The sequence below is a fragment of the Pleurodeles waltl genome, chromosome 4_2, assembly GCF_031143425.1.
Source record: "Pleurodeles waltl isolate 20211129_DDA chromosome 4_2, aPleWal1.hap1.20221129, whole genome shotgun sequence".
NCBI lineage: Eukaryota > Metazoa > Chordata > Amphibia > Caudata > Salamandridae > Pleurodeles > Pleurodeles waltl.
The window spans coordinates 745,740,310-745,766,340 of NC_090443.1; the positions used below are offsets into that span (position 1 = coordinate 745,740,310).

The 26,031-nt window shown below is 45.4% G+C and overlaps 1 protein-coding gene across 1 annotated transcript in view; it reads right to left on the minus strand.

Moving 5' to 3' along the window:
• EEIG2 (EEIG family member 2) overlaps positions 1-26,031 on the minus strand; it is a 290,983-nt gene that overhangs the window by 77,402 nt on the left and 187,550 nt on the right. The gene's annotated exons all lie outside the window — the stretch shown is intronic.

Sequence of the window (26,031 nt, forward strand, 5' to 3'; positions counted from 1 at the left end):
AATGCTCGCCTGAGTAGAGAGGAACATGACCTTTTCTTCCTTATACTGCTGGATCTCGGAGCTGCCTCTGATATTGTCAGCCATCCAACCCTAAACCACAGTCTGAAGTCTCTAATGGGATTCTCTGGCTATGTTTTCAATGGTGGTTATGCTACCCTTCTAATTGACACCTTTTCATTCACATTGGCACCTACAGATCCTAGGAGATCCTTATCACCAGCAATGTCTGGCTCTACTAGAAGAAAAAGTTACTTACCTGCAGTAACAATCTTTCTGGTAGATACTTTTAACTTCCTGCAGATTCTTCAGTAGAACAATCACAGGCATCAGACTGAATCAGGAAACTTGAAAGCGCTTGCCTCGTGGTAGGGGGCACTGGCTTCATCTGAACACCAAAGTGGCATCTGATGACATCATCAAAATCATATAGCACCTACCCCTGTGCAATGGAGTTAGTTTCCATCAATTGTTTTCCCCAGCCTTCAAGGTGAGTGATGGACTGACAACTACCTAGTAGTGCAGTACCAACATCTTAAAGTGGAATCTTATTAACTTTCCTTATAACACATCCATCAAACAGGGAAGAGGGTGGGTTGGTGAGGAATCTGCAGGTACAGAGAGTGTCTTTCAGGAAAACCGTTACCAGAGGTAAGTAACTTTTCTTTCTGACGGATACTTATACCTGAAGATTCCTCACCTGTAGAACAGATTACAGAGCAATACGCTGCTTTTGGAGGAGGGTTGATGGATGGTTAGACAAGGAAGACCTGTACAACAGGTCTGGTAAAGTGACCATCCCTACACACTTTATTATCAGGCAGCAGAGCTTGGTAAAGGTGTGCATGCCCTGTTGCCCCCTGGCACTTGTCTGTGATGGGAACTCACAAGGCAAGGGAAGAAGTTGCGTATTTGGCCCTGGTGGAATCAGCCCTTAGTCCTTTCTTGGCCATGGCCTAGCCATAGAAGGTTTTGATAAAAAAAGATGATCCATCTGGAGAGGGTCCTCTTTTGTACCACCTTCTCATTCCCAGGGCTGCAGTAACCGAAACCCAGTCGTATGTCTTTGGTGCGGGCAACATAATAGTTAACCACCTGCTTTGGAGCCAACTAGTGAAATCGCTCCTCCTCCTTATTGGGATTGGGTGGGGAATTGAGGTTCGGAAGGTGATGGACTGACTTAGGTGGAAGTGGGTCCTCACAGTTTGCAACACCAATTTGTTGGGACAGAAAAAGATTAAATGAGGGAGAAAGCTTGTAACTCGCTCGCTCTTCTGGGTGAAGTGACAACCACCGAAAAAACAGATTTGAAAGTCAACATCCTTAATGGACAACTATGTAGGGGGCTCAAACAGAGTCCCTTTAAGAAACATCAACACTAGATTAAGGTTCCACTGGGGTACAACAAAGGGGGCTGGAGGATACATATTTGTCCACCCCTTCAAAAAACACACAACAATGAGGGACTTAAAAAGGGAAGGCTCGTCAGAATGACACAGAAATGCGGGCAAGGGAGCTAAACAGCCCTTGACAGTGCATACTGCACAACCTCTCTGAGTAAGAAAAAGTGAATACTGCAGGACCGGAGATAATTTGGCCAGAAAGAAGTCTACATTACTGTTCACACACCACAAAACAAAGTTGTTCCTTCTACCTTGATAAGCCAGTTTGGTGGAGGGGAGATGTGCTCACATTATGATATTTACCACCTCCAGTGTCAGCTGAAAGGAACTTGGGTGTCCCTGCTCAATCTCCAAGCATGAAGGTGGAGTCCTCTGAGATTGGGAGGGAGTACGGTTCCCCCAAGTGAGAGAGAAGGACCGGCCTGTATGGTAGAAATACAGGGGATATGTGTAGAAGTGCAGAAGGCCTGCATAACACATCCTCCTTGGCCAGTCCACAGCGATGGGAATAACTTGGGTCCGTTCTTGGAGAATCTTCCTAAGAACCAGAAAAATGAAGGGTATGGGGGAAAACGGGTAATGCAGCTGAAAGTTCCACCTCAACCAAAACGTGTCCCTCAAGGCTCCCCACGAAGGATGCTGGAGGGTGCACAACTTCTGGCACTGAGCTTTTTTCAATGGGAGGAGGCAAACAAGTCCAGCTGAGGATTGCCCCACTGGGCGCAGATGACCTGGACTACCTTTTTCAGAAGACGCCACTCATGGTCGACAAGATAACACCGTCTCAGGCCATCTGCTCTGACATTCAGAGATCCCGCTCGATGACTGACTTTTAGCCATATCTCTTGGAGGTGTCCCCAAGGCCACAGTCTCAATGCTTCCAGGCAAACAAGGTGAGACCTTACTCCCCCTTGCCTTATGACGTACCACATCCATCATGGTCTAGATGGACGGACTGTGGATGGAGGTGAGGAAAGCTATGAGCACCAGTCGAATTGCCCACAGTTCCAAAAGACTGATGTTAAGAACCTGTTTTACCACATACTAGAGGCTTCTGATCTTCAGATGGGCTCCCCACTCTAGGGTGGAGGCATCCATCACTACCATAGTCATGGTCAGAGTGGAGTGGGGGATAGTGAGGGACATCCTGAAGCTCAGGTTTGTCTTGTTCCACCACCAAGCCACTTCCGCCACAGAACCTGGAAGATCGCGCTCCAACGGATTTCCCCTTTCTGTAGCTATTGCCTATGGTGGCACCACTGCAGGGCCTACACATGCCAATGTCTGTATGTCAAGCCAAAGGGTAGTACATCAAATTGGCAGAGTGTACAGCTCCGCCACAAACCGCAAGGGATGTGGAAGTATGCATCCTATAGGTCGAGTGATACTATCCAAACTCTAGATTCTAACACCAGTATTACTTGAGTTAGGGTCCGCATTTTGAACTTCTCCAGTTCCATGAGGTCCAGGATCAAACGTAAACCGCTGTCCTTCTTGGCTCCAGGAAGTAACAAGCATAGCACTCCACTTGGCCCTTTTATTTTTTCAGGTACTAACTCCACTAATCTCTTCCATAGAACTACCACTTCCTACTGTAATATGGCGAGGCAGAGGAAGAAGGTGGAGGTAAATGGGAGGTGGAGGCTTAAGGAAGAGAAGTGTGTAAACCCTTTTTACAACCTTAAGGACCCACTGGTCCGAAGTAATGCCTTGTCAGGTGGGAGAAAGTGGGACACTCCTTCCCCCAAAAGTCTCCAACTAGGTATGGGGAGGCAAAGGAGGTCTGCTTTCCTGTTGGTGCGGAGGAGGATATCTGCTGGGTGGATCCACACCCCCTTCCTCTGGCTCTGTACTTTTTAACCAGTTGGTTTGATTGGGTTTGATTGTTTTTGGGACTGTGGCTGGCATGGTGGCGCTGCCAAAAAGAAAGTCTCCTGTAAAACCCTCTATAGCTAAGGAATTGACAGTAGTTTCTCTACAGAAGGGGCAGTTGTAAACCCAAGGAGCTAACAGTGTCCTTACAACACTTTAAATGCTCCAGTGCTGAATCAGTCTTATCTCCGTATAAAAGTTCCCCCCTACATGGCAGGTCCAGGAAATCTGCTTGAACGTCTGGTGAAAATTTTAAGGTTCTCAGCCAGGCATTCTGCGGACAGTGGTGGACTTGCCCATGATTAGAGCTACTGAGTCAGCTGTATCCAAACCTTATTTGATAAAATGCTGGGAGGCATTCTGATCGTCTTGTATAACCTCCTGGAAATGTTAGTGCATGTCATCTGGTACATGAGGGAATAACATCTGGGCCATATCCCACAAAGAATAATTGAAACTTGCATTAATGGACTTGGGGGACATGCTACTCGCAGAAAAGGCTTACTTTCCCCAGGCCTCCAGTTGCTTTGATTCCTGGTCAGCAGGGGTTGTCAGGAAGGTTCCTCCTGATTGACCAGAGCACAAAGCCTGTTTGATTAGACTCCTTGGCGAAGGGTGGAGAGGAATGGTGGGTCATCTGGCAGAGAGATATAGAGGTGGGCCACTAATCTGTTGACTGTAGGACTTGAAGATAGTTTCTCCCAGGCATAACTGGATCAAGGAAGGCTTCATTAAAAGTGAGCAATGGCACTGTAGCAGGATCCAATGGTAATGGTACTTCAATTAGGACGCTCTTTTTGGTGTCCATGTTTGGAAGTTGTAGAACCTTCACTTCTGCAGCTTTGAACATAATTTGTGGGGAGAGACCATTTTAAATGTAGGGGGGCTGGAGAGGAAATTCATGGCTATTTCTGGGGAGGTGTCAAATCCACTAGCGGAGAACAGAAACTGGAATCCTCTCTAATGATCTTTGCCAGTATCCCCCCAGCAGGGATTAAGCCTAAGGAACCAAATCAGTGCAAAATATTTCATGAAGTCTATTTCTGCATACTTGTTCCTCAAAGAGGCATTGGGTATCTCTCTGAGAATTTTTCTCGGAGAGGCGTCAGCAGCACCAATGGTGTTGTGCCTGGCGCAGAAGGTGGAGATAGTTGCTCCCTCCCAAGGCGTTATGTAGCGAGGGAGCGGGTCAAAGCAATGCGGAACTGGCACGGAGGTTGATAGTATGGTACCGGTCAGCATTGGGGCCATAGGGAGAAACATTAGTTGTTCGTATGGAGCTAAAGGGTGCCCAGGTACACCGGAATCCCTTGCAAAAAGAGAATACATGTGTTTAAGAATGCTACAGGTCTGGCCATGGCATTGGGAAAAGCTGCCATCTTGCTGATCCGGGGCTGGGTCCAGTTGAGACACAGGAGCGGGTCCGCAAAGAAGGAAAGTCACGGAGGACAGGTCGACTAACTCAGGCTCCCAAGATGAATGACCTGTGGAAGTGGGAGAGCGACGGAGTAACTTGCACCTGGAGTGCTTCCTTGCCTTCTTGTGTTGCTTCTGCTTGTCTGGAATGATGTCTGGAATGTTTTAGATTTCATTTTTCATTCTTGGCTTCAACCATAAAAAAACTTAGCTTCTCACTTTTCAAGGGCTTTGGGATGCATACTGCAGCATAATGAACAGACCCGGGAATCGAGGCAAACAGCATGGGGAATAATGATGATCATCTGTCCCTTGTACCCTACAGAGTTTAAACCCAAATTTTTAAGAGGAGACCTTGTGCTGCACTATTTGAAGGTTAGCGGCAGGAAAAATCTCCTCAGAGAGCCAGCTCTGGATCCCTATAGAAGGAGTGGAAAAAAGAGAACTGTCGTCGTTTTACAAGGCGGGCGCTATACGGCTTTGGTGAAGTCACCAGATGCCACTTCCGGCATTAATACGAGTCTAGCGCACCTTACGGACGTCATGAGAGCTTTGATGTTTCTAGATCCAGTCCAAAGCCTGAGATTGTTCAACTAGTTAGGATCTGCAAGTAGAAGTATCCATCAGAAAGTCTCCTCTACTCTAGACATCAAAGCCTCAAACACTGCCTTAACCTCATCCAGACCCAGATGTCCGATGACTTTCAGAAGCTCTAACCAAGCAAAATGTATTTCCTTTTGACAACAAGCAAGAACTTGTGCAAACCTGGCTCAAAGGTATGAACCTTGATGGCTTTGCACGCCAACTTTCACCCAAAGCAAAATCACTTGGATTCACTTTGGACCCACCTTCAACAAAAATCCTCTAAAAAAGGAAATCTGCTACTGAAGAAAGTGAAACCATTCCTCTTAAAAAGCAACTTCAGAAATGCTGTTCAAGCTCTCATGCTATTTCATCTAGATGGTGTAAACTCCTCAATCCACTGTCTCCCAAACTCTACACTAGGCCCTATAAAGGGTATACTATTGGCTCCCTTCTCGGCTCGCATCTTCAAAACCAGCTGCATAATCTACAAAGCCATCAGAAGTGCATCCCCCAGCCTACTTTGCTCACAAGCTCACTATCCTTACTTGCTCTGGCACATCTGTAGCCAGGACAATATCATAGAGATAAAGAAATGTAAAAAGAAAAAAAATAACCAAGGAAACAGGGCATCTCCATCTAGGAACTCAGGCTCTCAAACAACATTCCCTTATCTATCAGCATAGCCCAAACCCTGCTCCAATTCAGAAAAGAGTTGAAGATGTACCTCTTTAAAGAACACTACATGTTGCAGCAACAGCCCACGAATCAGCTAACTCTCCCGTCACTTATTGATTGTATCCTTGTTTCACACCCTGTACAGCCCTCCGCTGCCTTCTGACTAGGTTTTCCTTACACAAACAGCACATACATACAGAAGGGCCAATAATAAGTGGAGGAATTATCTAAGCAGGTGAGATAAGGATGCAATAGTTATATGTGTTTAGGTTCTCTTTATAAATCAAAGCAACTGTGATCTCTTCAATGGAGAAGTAGAGCCTTTGATTGTACGCTACCATTTTAAGGAATGCCAAGATCAAAAACTGCTAAGTAGCACACATGTATTTCATTTAGTTTATTTATTAACTTTATAATGTGCACAGGGCATAGGATGTGCAGTCCTGAAAAAAAAAACAGTAAATTTAGAAAGAGAATAAAAAAGCCAGGTCTTCAAGCCTTTGCGAAAGGAGAGTAGGGAACTACAGTTTCTTAGAGCTTCCGGCAGAGTATTCCAGAGTTTGGGGCCAAAATACCAGAAGGGTCTGCTTTTCATACATGCACGATGCAATCTCAGTACTGCAAACAGTGACTGATAAGAGGATCTAAGGGAACGAGTGGGCCAGTAAGGCTTTACGAGCTCCTGAATGAAGCATGGTCGAAGTCCCTGTTTAGCCTATAACATGTAACTGCGAGCTTTGACTTTAATCCGTTTCGAGATCCTAAGTCAGTGCAATCCCTGCAGCAGGTGAGAAACTGAAGCTTACTTAGGTAGTTGGAAGAGCACCCAGGCAGCAGCGTTGTGAGCTAGCTAAAGACGGCGAATAGGTGTCTTATCTAAGCCTAGACAAAGCACATTTCCGTAATCCAGTCAAGCTAAAACCAAGGCTTGGATAAAGGTCTGCTGAGCTGAGGGGGGAATAAGCCAAATTATCTTTTTTAGCCATTTAAGAACGGTAAAGCAACTGGCCGCTACTTTTGTTGCCTGTGGTTTTAAAGTCACATTATCGTCAATGAGAACCCCACGATTTGTTTTACCTTCGTGGCAGGAGTAGGCAAAGGGCCTAGAGAATCTGGCCAATGCCTGAGGCCCCAGAGAGCAGGATTCTTACCCACAACCAGGACCTCCGTCTTATCTCCATTGAGCTTAAAGGAGTTTTTATTCATCCAGCCCAAAGTTTCCTCAAGCCAATGTTCGGGATCCACAGATCATGGTTCTGGGCCGATGACAGTAAAAAAATATTCTTTGTGTCATTGGCACATGAAAAAAGGGTGAGCCCACAGCTCTCTATGGGATGTCTTAAGGGACGAACACAGATGTTAAATAATATGGGGCTCACAACTGAGCCTTGAGGAACACCAGAAGTCAAAGCCTGAGACTTGGATTTCACATCAGACGAGAAAACCTGGAACACAAAACTGTTAGGAAGGAGACAAGCTAACTCAAAGCTATGCCCTTGAGGCTGAAATTATCCATCCTTTTGACCAGGATAAAGTGGGATACTGTGCCAAGAACCACACTCAAGTCTAACAAGATGAATGCAGCTGTGCCACCATCATCTAGATGTTGTCTTAGATGTTCCGTGACACTCAACAAAGCAGACTCTGTACTGTGTCCTGCCCTAAAACCGGACTCAAGACAGGTGGAGAAGGTTGTTGGCCTCAACAAAGGTAGTAAGGTGGGCAGTGACAAGTTTTTCCAGTACTTAGGAAAAAACAGAAAGCTAAGAGATGGGGAAAATTTTTTCCAAATTTGAGGCATCTAATTTAGATTTCTTCAGCAGAAGACACCATAGTGTCTTTCCATCCCAAGGGCACAAGACCGTTCTGCAAAGAGGAATTAGGAAGCTCCAACATTAAAATATGATAGCTCGTATCCAATAGTTTAAGCTTATTGGAAGGTAAAGGATCCAATGGGGAACCAGATTTAGTAGACTGTAGGATAGTAGTTAGAAAAGAGGCAAGATACAGAGAAGGCCACTCACTAATGAGGCATTGTGTCTTGTCTGAGGTAACAGTTATTTACTTTCTCATGCAGATTACACACCTTCAGTGTGACATCAGCCTCTAAAGACGAACAGTCCCTGGTGAGTTGTAAGTAGACCTTTTCCACTTTTTGTGCAAAAGAAGCAGATAGCTCTTCACAGTAGCTCTGGGGGAGACAGGAGCAATAGTGCAGCGCTCTGCTACTTCTTTCACTGTATTAAAAAGAATCTGCGGACGATTCTGAGCTTTAATGATTTTAGCTGTATAAAAAGTTGCTCGAGCTGTTTTACATCCGGTATGGTAGCCTTTCAAGGCCTCCCTGTATTTGGCCTTAGCTTTGTTCGAGTACGAATTCCTCCAACATCTTTCGAGCACTTTACAACATTTCTTTTCCCCTTTGGGGGCCACTGTAAATCAGGGAGCAGGAGGGTGAGTCCTGCTAAAACAATAGGGTAGGTCTAGTACTAAGGAGTTGCTCATAAAGAGCAGAAATGTTGAGTTTTGACCTACATTTTAGATTAGAATTGGACTGTGTTAGATAAGGCTGAGTGTATAAATTAAGCCTGAAAGGTACTGCATGGTGATCAGACCAACAAAGTGGGTAAGGGGGATCAACTAGCAAGTCCTTGATATTAGAAAAGATGGGGTCCAAAATTCTAATCCCCCAAAGAGTTTAAACACCAACAGTGAGATATTAACCAAAATAAACAGATACAAAAAATAAAAAAGAAGGTGATCTGCTTAGTCGATTTAACACTAATATTATAAACTTGTGGGCGACATGCTACCTTGTTGCAAGATGCGAAATCCTTCTTTAGCACTTTAAAATAGTGCTTTACAAGTCTGTTCCATGCACTCACACAAACAGCGTAAGGAGCATGCCCTTTACCTGTATGTATGCATGGCCTCGCCAGTTCTCTTCTTAGGAAAACAGGGGACAACCTGTGTACGTTGTAACCAGTAGCTTAGTGATGGGTGGGAAGGCTTTGGCAACAGGGAAGAGCTTAAGGACCAGGAGAAACTGAGTTACTGTAAGTTAAACCTTTTCCTACTCTTAAGTGCCAAAAGACATGCATTGGCAAAGCCAATAGGTTTCGCCTTTGCAAGAGCTACTGGCTTTGCCAACATTATTTAGCCATGTTGTACACCAGCTATGCAGCCGTTTAACATGGCTAAAAGTGGCATAAAGGAGAGTGGAATGGAGCAGAGTGGGGCATTATGGAGTGGCACAGAGAGGCTTGGAGTGGTGTACAGTAAAGCTGAGTGGAGTGGCATGGAGTGGCATAGAATGGAATGGTGTTGTGGAGTATCGGGAGGGAGTAGGGTGTCAGAGTGGAAGGTCGTAGAGTGAAGCACTGTGTTGTAAAGTTGAGAGGAGTGGAGTAGATTGTCAGAGAAGTGTGTCATAGGGTGGAGTGGCAAAGAGTCCTGTTCAGTGGTATAGAGCAGACTGGAGTGGTGTGAAGGTGTTGCGCAGAGTAGAGTGCTCTAGAGTAGGGTGGTGTAAAGCTGAGTACACTGTCGTAGAATGGAGTGGCATAGAGTGGAGTAGAGTGTCCTAGAGTGGAGTTGTGTAAAGTGGAGTACTGGAGGGGCACAGAGTAGAGCAGTGTGTCATAGGATAGAGTGGCGTAAAGCAGCCTGGGGTGGCATAGAGAGAGTTGCGTAGAGCATTGTAGAGTGGAATAGTGTCACAGAGTGGAGTGGCCTAGAGTGGAGTAGAGTGTCAGAGTGGAGTAAAGTTTAATAGAGTACAGGTGGCACAGGGTGGAGTAGTGTGGTGTAGAGGGGCAGAGTAGATTGTTTCAGAGTAGAGTGAAGTGGTGCAGGGTAAACTGGACTGGTGCAGTATAGAGAGCAGAGGAGTAGAGTGGTGTGGAGTTCAGTGATGGAGAGTAGATTACAGTGGTGTAGAATGTAGTGGTAGAGAAATTATTGGCGTAGAGATGAGTGGTACAGGGTAGAGTGCAGTGGCAAAGAGTGCAGTGTAGCGTGGAGTTCAGAGGCAGAGAGTGCAGTCTTGCAGAGTAGAGTGTCTTAGAGCGTAGTAGTGTACAGTCTATGGACAGGGTGCACTGGCGTACACTGCAGTGAATTACAGTGTTGCAGATCAGAGTGCTGAAGAGAACAGTGCCATACAGTACAGTGGTGCAGAGTAGAATAGAGTGGCATAACACGCAGTAAGGTAGAGCGCAATGGTTTAAGTGGTGTGGGGTGCAGTAGTGTAGAGTGTTGTAGAGTATAGTGGTGTAAAGTGCAGTGGTTCAGAGATGTTGCCGTAGAGGGCAGTGGTGTAGAGTACATTGGTTGTGAGTAAAGTGGTTTAGAGTACATTGGGTACAGTTCAGTGGTTTAGAGTAGTATGGCACAGAGCAGAGTGGCGCAGCATACAGTAGAGCAGCATAGAGTGCAGTGGAGTGGAGTAGAATGTTTTAGAGCAGAGTGAAGTGGCATAGACTGAAGTGCTGCAGCGTAGAGTGGAGCGGCATATAGTAGCGGCCTAGCCCAGAGTGGTGTAGAGTGCAGTAGCAAAGAGCACAGTGGTGCATAGTTAAGTAGAGTGCCTTGGCACAGAGTGCAGTGTAGAGTACAGAGGTGTACATTAAAGTGGCATATAATGCAGTGGCGCACAGTAGGTTAGAGTGGCACAGAGTAAAGTGGCATAGAATGACGTAGAGAAGAGAGGCATACACTGCAGCTCCATACAGCGCAGTGGGGTAGAGTCAAGAGGCGGAGAGTGCACTTTTGCAAAGTGGAGTGTTTTAGAGTGCAGGGGCATAGAGATAAAGGAAAGGTATCCTTGTGTCCTGAAAAAAAAAATCAAACAGAAGCAGTAATTTCAGTTCAATATGTCCTTGATACCAGATTGGCTTTGTGCTACTGCACCTGTTGCACAAACTGAAAGACATACAAGTGTGTATGCAAGAGTTAGGGATAGGAGAATGAGATGCCTGCTAAAATGTTATGCAATATTACTGATGAGGATTTGCTGTTGTTTAGAAAGAACACACTGGCATAAGTTAAAGTTGATAAAGCAAGTAGGTCAAATATATTTTAATAAAAAAGTGAGCAGTGACAGAGGTAGTGTGTCCTGAGTTGTAGTGGTATTAATTAAATATACATCTGCATTTTACTGTGGAACAACAAATTATCATTGTATATTGATCTTACTTTTGGCATAAGATGTTACTGCACGTAATACATGTAATATAATTATGGCACACTGAGTAATGTTGTATAGACTACGGCTGGAAAAGTAATAAAAAAAGCAAGAGGCCTGTTTGAGCTGCTTATGTGATTTAGTAAGTAAAAGATGGGGCCTGAAAGAGCATATATTGTTAATTGTTGTCCGTGGTGATAGGGCATGACGAGTGCAGCGTCATTTTTATTAGACTGTGTGGTGCGGTGTAAGTAGACACAGTGTCTGGCAAAGTGTTAAAAGAACCTAAAGTCAGAATGTGAAGTTTTGTATTTGAAAGGCAGAAGGAGATAAGCTTAGACCTATGGGTGGGAGAAGAAGGGATTCTCAGAGTGGCTCTAAGATTGTGGTGTCTGTTTACAATGAGCAGGAAGGTTCAAGTTACAACTTGCAGATTTGTGCATGAAAGCACAAAGGAGTGAATTTACTGTCCTGGAGCCAGTAGACTTGCTGCCTGAATGGGAAGTTAAGCAAGAAGGAGTGGGGAGGGGTGATGCGAGTCGAGGGACAGAAGAGGAATTTGTAGGTGGGTGAAATTAAGTTGTGGTTTATGTTTATTTTGTTTGTGTTGGGCATGGTGCCACTGTACCTGCTGCACAAGCATAATGTCCAGTCTGGTGAGTTTAGTTCATAAGGACCAATAAAGAGACAAGTGTGTTGTTGGTGTGGGTGCCCCAAAGCATTGTGATAAGTTGTGGTGTTAGTAAACAATAGCCATACTTTGTATTTTAGAATGCAGCTAGTGCCAAAATCGTCTACTGCAAGTAAAGCAAGTATGCCTTTTTGTCTGTTTGAAATGTAAACTGAAGCACTGACACAGGTTCAATGTTTCCATGAGTTCTTATTGTCCTGCTGTCACTGCACTTGCTGTTTGAAAATAAAGTAAGCTCCTGGAAGTGCATGTTCAAAGCATAGGGAAGGAAAAGAGGGTTTGAGGTGTTTAGAAGAGCTATGATGGGATGTTGTTGTTTGTGAATAACAACTTTGCCTTTTTCCCCAATGCTGAACTTGTCCCGGTGTAATTTTCAGACACTCCTGTACTGTTGTCCGCTTTCATTCAAAGCAGCAATATGCAGGCAGAGGGGGGCTTTTTAAAATGTATTTTCATCTCCAGGTAGGCCAAAGATAAAGGCCCAAGTTAAGGAACCATCAGGACTCCCTTTGTTCCAATCTGATACTGGCTGGGTGCAGTCTGGAGGCTCACACTTAGAAGCAAATGAAAAGGAGGGGGACAAACTTGATCACAGCACAGCTTGTTACCACTTCAAAGGTGCTTAAGAGAGGCATGCTTTTGACTTTGTTCAGTCCCTGTTTGTAAGAGAAATGCATGCACTGTACGAATGTCAGGTGTGTTGCTCTGTCCCAGTATTTGTACAAATAACTATATAATTTCTACTATTTTATTTCTTTTATAGCGCTACTCATCTCCGTGCAGGGTGTTGGAGCTCTCAGGATGTATGCAAATCAATGTACAAGATGTTTGTTGTGGAAATCAGTGAGGGTTACAAGGTGTAGAGCCACATGTCGTTCATAGCTCATTGTGATATATTTGGAGGATTACAATTTTTGCAATGCAAGTACCAAAAGGGTCTCTGTGTTAAAAGCAATAGCCCAATTACCTATCTAGAGAAAATAAAATTCTGTCATTCGCATGTTACATGATGTGCTGTTTAAGGGATATGTTACTGCCTCGTAAATGGAGCATTGGAGGGCCACTAGCGGGCTCCATGGGGAGAGTAATCTGCATTCCTCTTTCCTAATCAAGTTCTCACTTTGAAGTCAGCGAAAGCAAACACAAAGCTGAACAACATGCTCCCTCGGAAGACACAGCTTGACATTTGACCCCTGCCTTTGAATGCACAGCAAATATGATAAAGTAACAAGATTTAAAGGCCTGTTTACAGAAAGCATTTGTGGAAGAATATAACAAACAAGGTTTAGGCAAAGTGAGGGACGAACTTAAGCTGGACAGCCTAAAGTAAATAAAGCCACCAAGTAGAAAGGCAGAAAAGGATAATGTTACTTACCCAGTAGACATCTGTTCGTGGCACGTAGTGCTGAAGATTCACATGTTTTGAATAAGTCTGCCACGTAGTGTTGGGCTCGGAGCGTTTCAAGTTGTTTTTTTCAAATAATCTTTTTGAGTCGAGATCGAGTGACTCCTCCTCTTAGTGATAGTGCGCATACGCATTGAGTCCTTTGTTAGATTATATATACGTATATATTTTATAAAAAAAATTAAATTAAAAAAAAAGGATGTCCATGCAGTGTATATACATATGTACAATATTTGTAGAAGAAATTTACTACAACCACTACTGGCGTCTGTGGAGGAGGGAGAGTGCATGTGAATCTACAGCACTAAATGCCACAAACAGATGTCTACTGGGTAAGTAAAATTTTCTGTTCGATGGCATATGTGGCTGTAGATACACATGCTTTGCATTGACTGTAAAGCAGCCCCCTCCAAGTAAGCGGTAGCTAGCCTGTAGGAGTTGGAGTAGCTTGAAAAAGTGTCCTAAGCACTGCCTGGCCAACCTCTGCTTGTTGGTGAGCTAAAACATCTACAGAATAGTGGTTAGTGAATGTGTGTGGTGTAGACCAAGTAGCTGCCTTGCAAATATCTGCTATTGGAATGTTTCCTAAGAAGGCCACACATGCACCTTTTTTCTGGTAGTGTGCTCTAGGAGCTGCAGGTAATTGCCTTTAACCTTTCAGATAACACGTTTTAACACACTTGACTATCTCGCTATTCCATATTTGGAAATTTGATTTCCTTTGTGAGGCCTTGAAAATGCTATAAAAAGCTGTTTAGATTTTCTGAAACCTTTAGTCCTGTCAATGTAATACAGAAGTACTTGTTTAACATCTAGTGTGTGCAAAGCTCTTTCAGCAACTGTGTCTGGCTGTGGGAAAAAGACAGGTAACAACTGATTGGTTATTGTGAAATGGTGAAACTACTTTTGGGACAAATTTAGGGTTTGTCCTAAAGACTATCTCTATGTACTTGGAAAAAGGGTTCTTCTAAAGTGAAAGCTTGGAATTCACTTGCATGTCGTAGAGAAGTGATAGCCACTAAAAAGGCAACTTTCCAAGGAAGAAATTGCAAACAACAGGAGTGCACTGGTTCAAATGCTGGACCCATAAGTTTAATAAGGACAATATTAAGGTTCCATACTGGAGCTGGAGGAACCTTGGGAGGAATAACCCTCTTAAGTCCTTCCATAAACGCTTTAATTACAGGAATTCTGAACATAGAAATAGGTTGTCTGTTTCAGAGGTAAACAGCTGTAGCTGCTAAATGAAGTCTAATAGATGAGTATGCTAAATTTGCCTTTTGTAAATGTAGCAGATAACAAATAATGTCTTGCACTGATGCTTTGAGTGGATCAATCTGTTTAGGTTGACAGTAGCACACAAAACGTTTCCATTTTGCAGTATAACTCTGTCTAGTTGTAGGTTTACATACCTCTCTATGAATGTCCATACATTCAGATGAAAGTTGTAAATATCCAAACTACATTACTTCAGGAGCCATATCGCAAGACTGAGTGTTTTGGGGTCTGGATGTCTGATTTGACCTTGCTTTTGAGTCAAAAGGTATGGTCTGTTGGGACGTTTCTGGAGGGGAACTACAGACAGATCTAACAGTGTTGTGTACCAAGGCTGACGTGCTCCTGTGAGGGCTACAAAGAATATGGTGAGTGATGTTTGTCTCAGTTTGCGAACCAGAAATGGAATGAGTGGGAGAGGTGGAAAAGCTTAAGCAAATATCCATAGAGCATTGCCCTTAGACTGAGGGTGTGGGTATCTGGATGTGAAGTATTGTCATTTTGAATTTTTTAAGGTGGCAAAGAAATCTGTTTTTGGTGTTCCCCAAAGGTGAAAGTATTGGTAAAGAACTTCTGGGTGAAATTACCATTTGTTGCTGCATCCTGCTTAGGAGGTCTTCAAACTGATTGTCCATTCCTGGGAGATATTCTGCCAGTAAGCGAATGTGATTGTGAATTACCCACTTCCAAATTGTCTGCACTAGAAGGGACAATTGAGATGAATGTGTCCCCCCCTGTTTCTACAGAAAATACTTAGTTGTCACACTGTCTGTGCAGACTATAACCACTTTGTGGGAAGGTTGTGGCAGAAATGCTTTGAGCACTAGAAAAACTGCTAGTAACTCCAAGTAGTTGATGTGATACATTTGTTGAACGGGACCCCCATCTGCCTTGTATTGTGAGGTTGTTGAAGTGAGCTCCCCAACTTATCTGTGATGCATCTGTAGTGATAGTGGCTTGAGGCACAGGGTCTTGAAAGGGCCGCCCTTTTGAAAGGTCGGTAGGATTCCACTATTGCAGAGAGTGGTGTGTTTGGAGTTCCAACAACACTAGATCCTGAAGATGACTCTGTGACTGAGACCACTGACGAGACAGACACTTCTGTAATGGACGCATGTGTAGTCTTGCATGACGAACAACGGCAATGCAAGAAGCTATCATCCCTAATAGCTGCCTCACTAGTCTGACTGTGTAAGTATGGTTCTCCTGTAAATGAGACAGGCGAGTGTGGAAAGCTTGAATCCGTGTTGGGTTTGGATATGCCAACTCTGAGCGAGTATTGAGAATTGCTCCCTTATAAGGCTGTATCTGAGAGGGTTGGAGATGGGATTTGAGAAAGTTTATTGTAAATCCCAGAGTGTGTAGAAGGTATACTGTGTACTGAGTATGTTTCGGACATTGTTAGATAGCATTGGCTTTGATGAGACAATTGTCCAAGTATGGGAAAACATGAATATATTGTCTTCTGAGGAATGCAGCCACTTCTGCTAAGCATTTGTGAATACCCTGGGAGCGGTTGTTACCCCGAATGGTAGAACCATGAATTGATATTGTGACAAATCTGAGATATTTGCGATGTGATGGATGTAGGGGAATGTGGAAATAAGCATCTTTGAGATCTAATGTTATGTAATCTTTTTACTGTAATAGGGAAATAACATCTTGCAGAGTGACCTTATGAAAATGCTTTGAAAGTATGTATAGGTCTGAGGTCCAGAACTGGTCTTAAGGAGCTGTATGTCTTCGGTATGAGGAAGTATGGGGAATATAATCCTAAACCCCTGTTGAGACAGGGCAACTGGTTCTATTGCCCCTTTGAGAAGAAGGGATTGTACCTCTTCTTTTAAGAGAATGAGATGATTGTGTGAGAGTTTGTGAACACAAGAGGGCATACTTAGTGGAGTGGACATGAGTTCTAGGCAATAACCATGTTAGATAACTGACAGAACGGATTCATCTATGGTGATATTGGACCATTGGGGATAGAAATTTGCTAGTCATCCCCCCCTGGAGCGGTGTGTGCTGTGGGGATTTGTAAGAAGTCAATGTCTTTTTATGTGAGGCAGAACCTCTACAGGTAAACACCTCTGTCTCTATTATTTGCACCCCTGTAAGAGCCTCTAAAGGAACCTCTATTGTAGAAACGTGTTACTTGTTTGGTTTGGGAGGTGGAAGGCTCATTATATGATGGTTTGAAACCTCCCCTAAATTGTGGCCTATGAAAAGCACCTCTAGTTGGTGTAGTTATCAAGGGCCCCATAGCTTTAGCTGTTTCTGAGTCTTTTTTTCAGCTAGTCAATAGTAGTATCAAAATCTGGGCCAAATAAGCGTTCTTTATCGAAAGACATGTTAAGAAATCCCTGTTGTATTTGTGGCTTGAAGCCTGAGGACCGCAACCAGCATGCCTTCTTATAAGAACACTGGTGTTTACACCATGTACTGATGTATACGCTCCATCAATGGTGCATCTGATTGAATCGCTTGAGATGGCCTGCCCTTCTGAGACTATCTCTTGACCTCTTTTCTGATGTTCTTGTGGAAGATACTGGAGCAGTTCCTCGATTTCGTCCCAGTGGGCCCTATCATACCATGCTAGGAGTGCCTAAGAATTTGCAGTTCTCCAGTGATTTGCAGCATGAGCAGCTACCTTTTAGCTCACTGCATTCAGTTTTTTCTCTCCTTATCAGGCGAAGGAGCATCTCCTGTGGACTGACTATTAGCATGCTTTTATGCCGCACTTACAACTATAGTGTCTGGTGGTAGTTGCGATTTTATAAATGTTGGATCTGAGAGTGCAGCTTTGTATTTCTTATTGACCCTTGGTGTAAACACTCTTGACCTAACAGGTTCTTTGACGATCTCTGTGGCATGTCTAAGCATCCCTGGCAACATGGGTCAGAACGGACACTCTTTATGGGTGTTGGTTAATGTATCAGAGGAAATCCTCTTCGATAGGGTTAGTTGGGTCTTTCACGCCGGTGCACTGGAGACACCGGCATGCTGGCACTGCTCTGAGCCAGAAGCTCACTTCCATCACCTGGGGTGGAAATGTGCCCAGGACTGCACTGCTGGAAATCCTGGATGGAATCAGCGACACAAATGGGGGCAGGACTTTAGTGGGGCTCGGGGTGACACTAGCCAAGAGAGACATTGTCAGATCATGGAGAGCAGTGTCCCCATCCCCCTCAAAACTGGTACCTTGGAAGCAAGATCCAGGGACTGCCCCAAGAAACACAAGAAAATGTGTGTGTGTGTTGGGGGGGGGGGGGGGGCAGGGGGGAGTGGTTCATATATTGAGGGACGCTTTAAACATATATACCCTGCAATGTTTTGTATAGTGCAACTTCAAAATCAGTATCATACCATGGCATGCACTGTAACACTGTTATTATGTGATCAAAATATCAATAACATTCAGTTTGTAAAAAATAAATTGTTTCATTCTGTGCATATAACCAACTGTAATCTTCATAATAAATAACCTAGAGAATCAGTGTACAAAGTAAAAATACTAGTTTTAACAGCAATCATTTTAGAATGCCAAATAGGTTTATCTGTGGGAATCATGTTACATGGAAACCCTGGAAAAAAAAACATCAGCCTTAGGGTGGTCTTTTTGCCTTCACTCCTATTTTTACTGAAACCATTTTTGTTGGCCTTTGGAATGCTGACCAGTGCTAAAGTACTTGTGCTCTCTCCCCTAAACTTAGTAGAATTGGCTTACACCCAACTGGCATATTAAAATTACTTGTAAGCAGGGGCAGCTCCTCCATGAGGGCGGAGGAGCATTGCCCCTCCGCCAGCAGCTGCAAAACTTTTCCCCCAAAACTATAATGAACTATGTATATTATAGTTTTTGGTGAAAAGGGGCAGGGCCACGGGATGACGAGCAATGAGAGGGAGTGCTCAGCACTCTCCCTCACAGCTCTGAGCAGGGTCAGGATTGGCCGCAGGCCAGGCTGGGAGCCTGTGCAGGAGCGAGATGGAAGAGGAGTTTTTTTAATGTTGTGTCACGCCCTGCCCCCTTGGAGACCCGCGACTGCTTGTAAGTCCCTAGTTAAGCAGTACTACATGTACCCAGAGCCTGTAAATATAACTAGTTGCCCTACAGTACTTATTGCGCCATCCATTTACACAGCCCTTAAAACATTTCTCAAGCCTGCCATAGAGGTCTGTCGTTTCAACCTGGCAAATTAAACTTCTTGCCAGGGCAAACCTCCCTTTTTAATACACACAAGTCACCCCCGGAATAAGCCCTACGCAGCACAGAGGGCAGGGTGCAGTGTATTTAAAAAGATGGACATGTACAGTTTTACATGTCCTGGTAGTGAAAAACTCCTAAATTTGTGTTTCACTACTGTGAAGCCTACCTCTTGCATAGGAGAATATTGGATTACTTTGTTGCATATAATAAGTGATAACTTTAATTTAGTAGCAGAACGGAATGACATGTTTGGTATTCAACTGAAATAAAAATTATTTAATGGTAAATTGCCTCTTAAGTTATAATTTTGAAAATGCAACTTTTAGAAAGTTGCCATTTTCCTGCACTATTTGTTGCCTCCAGTCTGTTCTGTTCCAAGATCACATGCCTGGATGTAGTGTGGACTTTTTTTTATTCCTCCCAGACATCCACACAATAGAGGGATTAGGTGTGCCTGGATGGGCTATCAACTGGCAGGATGATGGGCGAAGCAGGGCACAGCCCCACCTGCAACTGACTAGACTGTGCTCTGCTTTCACACAAAGGACTTGCCACCACTGCACTGTTCATGCAGCCAGCTAAGAGCGAGCACAAGTAAATTGAAAAGGTTCAATGGGAATTCCCTAAAACCTTCTCCAACTTTTTATGTGGGCACTAGGTATAACTAGTGGACTTTCAGACCCAATGCTTTACCCCACATCTGGACCTGTGGGAGACTCAGAAAAAGGACTGCTGTGAAGGTTTGTTGCAAGAAGGACTGCCACTCTACTACAGTTTGGCCCCGGAATCACAAGAGTGACTCCAAGGGCTATATGGCTGGCCTCCTGATCAGAGCTTCAGGAACAGAATAGGGCTTCAACAGCCTTCAGCCCACCACCTAGACTGTCAGCTGTGAGTCTTGCCCCTCCCCATCAAGTGGTGCTGCACCAGTCCTAGATCCCTCGGACTGTACCTGAAGATGCTAAGATCTGTGGTCTCAGCAGAACTGATGCAGTGCCTTGCATCACCTCTCCAAAACTCTGCATCGGAATCACAGAGTGACACATCCGACACAGGACTTTGCATTGCAGCCCAACAGGTATCGAAGCGGCTGCTGTGCGAGGTATCTCCTCGCTTCTATCTTGCAGCACCCACTGTTATCCTCAGAACCACTGCTGTGCAACACATCTCCACCTAAGGACATCGCACACTGAAGCACTTCGGAACCACCACTGCGCGCTGCTTCTCCACGCAAGTACCTTGCATCGCCTCTGCTGCACAATGCATCCCCTACACAGGAATTTGCACAGATCCACAACCAGGATTTAAGGTACAGATCAGTGGGCCTAACTTGGTCCCTGCAGCCAGCCAACACTCTATCACAGTCTGCCTGAAATCTTGAATTTGTCTCGGTCCGTCACAACCAAATAACCACAGCAGGCACTTTGTGCTTTTTGGCGCTGTAAACCTTTAAAACTGTATATCTCTTGTTCTCTGGTTTTTTTGCTGCTCTGGTCTTAAGTATATTTATTAAATCTGACTATTTTTCTAAACAAGTGAGGGATCGATTTGTTTGTATTGTGTTTTTGCTTTATTACTGTTTGAAGGGCTGCATAAATATTTACACATTGCCTGCAAGGTAACCCTGACCACTTGTGCTTATCTACTATGGGGTTCAGCACAGGTTAATTTGGGGTTGCTTGTGAATTCACATATCTGCTTAAGCACTGCCAATATTTTTGTTGACAGAATTAATTCCCCCCCCACACTCCAATATTGTGGCTCACACATCTCAGGCCTGCATGGGTACGATATATCTAGGTGGGGAAAGCAGAGACATTTTGTAGTTGAAATCTCTTTAATTAGTTTTACGAATTGAAAGTGTTGCTATCCTGAGCTTACATTGCTCAACTGCAGTAGAAATCGAGTATTATCATAACAAATCCTTAACTCCCCCCACCCCAGGGAACAGCAGTGTTCAAGAATGTACAGATAAGTTGGTCATCACAATTATGCCAGGTCACATAGGGGAACCCCTTTAGTCAGTCAGGCATAACCTCTATCAGTCAGAGAATGCAGAGATATGTGGGGCAAGTGAATTCAGATGATAAAAGGGCCAGGGAATGGGTGCCAAAGTTGAGGAAATGACGGGCCTTGGGCAGAGAGATTTAGGGTCAATTCCTCTATCCCCGGGATATACCAGAGACGGTGGAACCAGCGCTGGCGTGTGAGGACCCGTTCTTGCCCCAGTGTGACAAAATGTTTTGCAGTGCAGCACCCAAGTCTCAATCCAATCTGGCGTCCCCTGTGTGACTTCAGCGGGAATGTAAGCACATTGGGTAAACCCAGAATTGTGTATACAGGGAAGCCGGGTATTGAGGTGCAAATCTACTTTATCAAGTATTTTGGTCCAGTAAGATGCAAGTTGGAGGCAATCCCATAAAAGATGCAGCAGGGTGCCTTGAGAGCAGCACCACCATTCTGGCTTGCAGGCAGGGTTCCCTCGGTGTAATCGGACTGGTGTTATATATACCAATATGTCACAACTTTTGTGGCAGTCTCAATACCGGTGTTTTACAAGCACTGTGTCATGCACGATGGTAGATTCTCCCCATTCCACTGGGGTCAGGGAGCAACCCGGCTCCTGTTCCCAGCGCCTTTGGGCAGGCAATTTTGTTTGTTGAGTAGGTGGACAGAGTAAAGCACAGAGCTTGGTAATGAGGTGCCCGTCAGAAGACTTGGTCAGCAATAATTTCTCAAAAGGCGTGAAAGGGCGCTGAGCCATGTGGCGGAAGGTGTGGTGCATGACTCAGTGTCTAATTTGCATAGCCAGGGCACCCGGATGGAGTCCCAGGGTGAAGTCTATGTTTCCAATAATCGCAGTTAGCGGTGAAGGGAACAAAGTCAAGCTCCTGTGCACACACACTTGGTCCCAACCCCAAGGTAGGCCCTAGTGATAAAGGAGAGTTAGAGTTTGTGCGGGCGGGTACTTTTATGTAAGAAGGGAACCTTCCACAGATGTTGTTGTGCCACTGCTCTGTCCATGAAAATCCAATGCTTTTCAGATTCCTCTCTGGCTCATTCAAGAAAAAATCAGATTTAAGCCCATTGATAATATTGTTGGAGATTCAGGGCACCTAAAGCATCCTCGCCTGGTGTCCGGTAGCTTAGCTCTCTCCGCTTACGGGAGCGACTGCCGGCCCAGAAAAAAGAAATCCCGATTTCGTTGCATACCCTGAATAACCCCAGAGGGAGGACAAATTGGCAGAGACTGAAAGAGAAAAAGTATTTTAGGAAGAATTGTCATTTTGATGGTAGCTACTCTGCCCAGCCAGGAAAGGCGCAACAAGGACCATCTAGTCAGGTTAGCTTCAACCTGACGGTGTAAGGCAGCATAGATAAGAGATGTCGTACCGTTGGGAGTGGGGGTGAGTTGGACCCCTAAATAAAGGATGGAAGTGGGCACCCATTGTAGAGATTAAAGGTGTGAGAAGGCTATTAGCGTGTGTGGTTTGAAGGCGATGCTGAGGGCCTGGGACTTGTGGGTGCTAACTCGAAAACCTGTCATCTGACCAAAACAGTCCAGTTCAGTCAGGAAAGCCGGAGTGAGACCAAAGGTTCTTCCCGTGCCACCAAGACATCGTCCACATAAAGACTGATAGTGTGTTGGATCCTCTTAACATCCAGATTATCACGAATTCTCTGGCCCACAGGCTCCATGTAGAGCGTGAAGAGCAAGGGGGAAAGGGGACACTTGGATGGGAAATCAAGCCGATGTCTGCCGGTTCACCCTAACAGTAGCTCTACAGGGTGGGAGTAGTTTTTTAAGACCCACAAACAGAATCATTCTCCGAAACCAAACAGTTTTAGTGTAGCATCGATGTATGGCAAAAGGACTCGGTCGAATGCCTTTTTGGATCAACCACCAAGAGCAATTGCTAATTCGGATGTTTGTGCCGTCGATAGTTTGGAGTTGCGAGCCCCATCAAGAAAGCTCTCTGGTGCGTCAGCTGGTAAAGTCCTGCCTAGCATAGAGGTCTGTATGGAAGTCCTAAAATGCCGAGGCAATTTGGTTGTCTGTGGTGTATTCCAGATGGTTCTTGGCTACAATTGTCTGGATATTTGGGGCCTGACGTTGGTCCCGCAGCCTATTAGTTTAAAGGGCGGCCACACTGATTGCCACCAATAAAAAAAGGAATGGCGGAGTCTAAGGGCAGCATATTCAGTTCTATCGAGATCTATGCTCGAAAACTGTTTACTCGTCGCCTCTAACTGGCACCACACTTGGGGGGCCTCCAGTGCGTTTATGAATGCGCTCAAGATCTGTGACCTGGCGTAACAATTGGTCTCTTTTATCCTTATGTATTCTATTGTCGGTTGCATATATCGCCATGAGTTCACCTCTAACCACCGCTTTCAAGGTTTCCAGAGGTGCGCCAAAGGTCTCTCAAACCCATCTCCTCAAGCCAAGATTTCCCCTCTTGTGATAGAGCCTCAGAGTGGCACTGCCTTTGTGCAGATCTGTTGAACTAATTATCAAATACTATGTTTAGGTCTGTCTAACACCCACCCCGTGAGTAATGAATGATCCCCCACCACCCGATGGAGGAAGAGTTCCTGCCCTTCATTAGGAGCATACATGGTACCTAGTGTAAAGGCATGGTCACCAATGGAGACCGAGTAGGCGAATAGCCTGCCTTTGATCTCAGCCAGTTTAAGGCCAATCTTACTCTTGAATGAGCTGGATACCAAAATTGCCACCCCTTCTGTCTTAAAGGAACTGGAAGAGATCAAATGGTGCTGAAAGACTAGGGAACGCAAACAATGCCAATCGCCTGCCAATAAGTTGGTCTCCTGGAGTAGCAAATGTGGCCCTAGAGTGTTCCAGATATGAGAGTATAGCCCGTTTGACAGGATTATTGAGACCCTTAACATTTAGGGTTAGGATCTGAAGATTATGGTGCGTTTCGTAGAAAGGTAAGACTGCTAGCAGTCTCATAATAGATGAAGAGCCGTACCTGCAAATCTTACCTATAGAGGTGTGACTAAAGGAACGTGTGACTGCCTTTTATATGTTTCCCCCACATAAACAAAAAAACCTGCGACAACAACATTGCAAATATAAAAATAAACATTAAACATGTCATTGTCCAATCTAGTCTACGGCTAGGCAGGGCATTCAACTGGATAAAGATGGCAAGGGTTGTGGTGCAGCCTTGGGACCCAGTTCCGCTGACAACCCACCACCCAAAGCAATATATTTGAGGTTCACAGCTTTGTTCATGGCGAGACACTGCCCGGTGAGTCCCCTGAGAGAGACTCCAATATCACCTGTCTCTCTTTAGCCATGGTTGCTGGATCCAGACGAAGGCACGTGGGCCAGGCCCCTGTTTGCCATCGTTGACACCTGCGGGCCCCTCAATCACGTCTATCTGTCTGGGACTGTTCAGGTGGATCATCTTCTATACCCAGGATGCGGCAAGCTTCCTCAAGGAAGTGGAGCTGGTGGAGTTTGCCTTGCTATTTAAAAATCAATCAAAAGGGGTGGCCCCTGACTACAAGATCCCCTCCTGTTGTAGGCAGGCTGTGACAGGGCGAAATGTTCTGCGTTTCTGAAGTGTGAAAGCCACCAAATCCTGATAAAGCATGGGTTCGAGCCCATTGATTTCTAGTGGGTGTCTGTCTCTGGCAGTATGAAGGTTACATTCCTTCTGCTGGAAATCGTTGACACACACTAGGATATCCACTGGAGGAGCAGTGTCCGGACTCTTGGGGCCCACTCTATGCTCCCTTTCCAGCTTGATGACAAAATCGGGAGGTTCTTCAAAGATCGATCGAAAAAGATCTGTAACAAACCGATGTACGTCAGCTCCTTTAGCCCCAGATGGTACTCCTTTGATTTGTGTATTATTATTACGTCTTGAGTAGTTTTCTAAATCCTTGGCGTGGGCCTGTAGATTTAGATGCTGGTCCCGGAGATGGATGATTTCTTGCTGCAGCTTCATCCTGGGTGTTATCACATTCTTTCATGGAGAAAACTCTATTTACCAAGCCATCCAGGTCACGGCGGACTTCTTCGAGATCATCGGAGAGGTCCTTCTTCAAGGTCTGAAGGTCATTTCTTAGAGAAGCGAACAAAGCTTCTAAAAAAAAGGTCAGATGACCTCTGCATCTGTCTTGCCAGCTGTCATTGCAATGCCAACCCTTGAGGGCTGTGTGGGTTCAGTAGTGTGTGACCCCGGGGGTCTTGTGAGCATCTCTTTCAGTGTCTGATCTTTCTTGCCTTGTCCGGTAGCCATATCTCTCCGCTTTGTGAAGCGCACCCTGCGGAGGGAGGAAAACCTCAATCACCAAGTGTGCAGGGGGTGTACCTGGTGCTACAAGTCAGAAATGTCCGACTGCGCTGGTAGGTGGTAAGGGAGTCCCTGGAGAACTAGACCGCTGGGGTGTGACGTTCACGGACTTCTGCCAAGGTCTTCTATGCCCCAACTGTGATCCAGGAGGTGAACTTCTCGATTCAGGTGTTGTGTCTCTCTAGCGCCACTTAGGCCGCATCGCAATCCGAATTGGAGTGGGACGTCTTTCAGGGGCCAGGGTTGCCAGAGTTTGTGGTGCCGATCTTGGGTGGGTTCTTCACTGCAAAGAAGGCTGCCTCAACCATCCATGTCCCAGAGGTAAGTCCCAGTGGTCCATTCACTTCCAAAAGCCAGTGTCAGGCTCCAGCTTCGGCTGCCTCCACCCAGGCCCCTACAGCCTGTTGCTGACGTGTGGATTAAGCGTGGTGCCACCACCCAGAACCCCACAGTCTATTGTTGGCAAGTGGACCAAGCGTGGTGCTAAGATCTGTGAGGTGTTCGGGTAGTCCAGTGATAGCGAGTGGGAGGGGGGGGGCTCTCTGCCAGGTGGTCTTCCCCCCGGGCCCAGGGCTGCTGGCTAAAGGTTGTGTTGTTCCTCAAATGTGAACCGTGGGCCTCCTACTTGTTGGGTCCCCTCCTATTAGTTTCTGGCATGGCCTCTCGCTCTGGGTCGTCTCCAGTCCACACGGCTCAACTGGGGCCTGCAACGCTGCAGAGGTCCAATGGTGAGGTGCCACTCAGTCGCCAAGGCAGTCAAGGGTGAACGGAGAGGGGGCAGACGCCAGAACTCTGGCAAAGGCAGCCTTCTTGAGTGAGTTGTCAGGGCACTAGGCCAGCTGCCCTCCTGCTCAAGAGGTATCATCGTGGGAGTCTTAGGACTCACCTGTAGCCGCCCTCTCGGGGGATGTCGTCTTGCAGCAGTGAGCCACAGTTTCAAAGCTCTGATCCCCGCATCTGGGTTCTGTGCAGTTATCACTTCCCTCCAGCA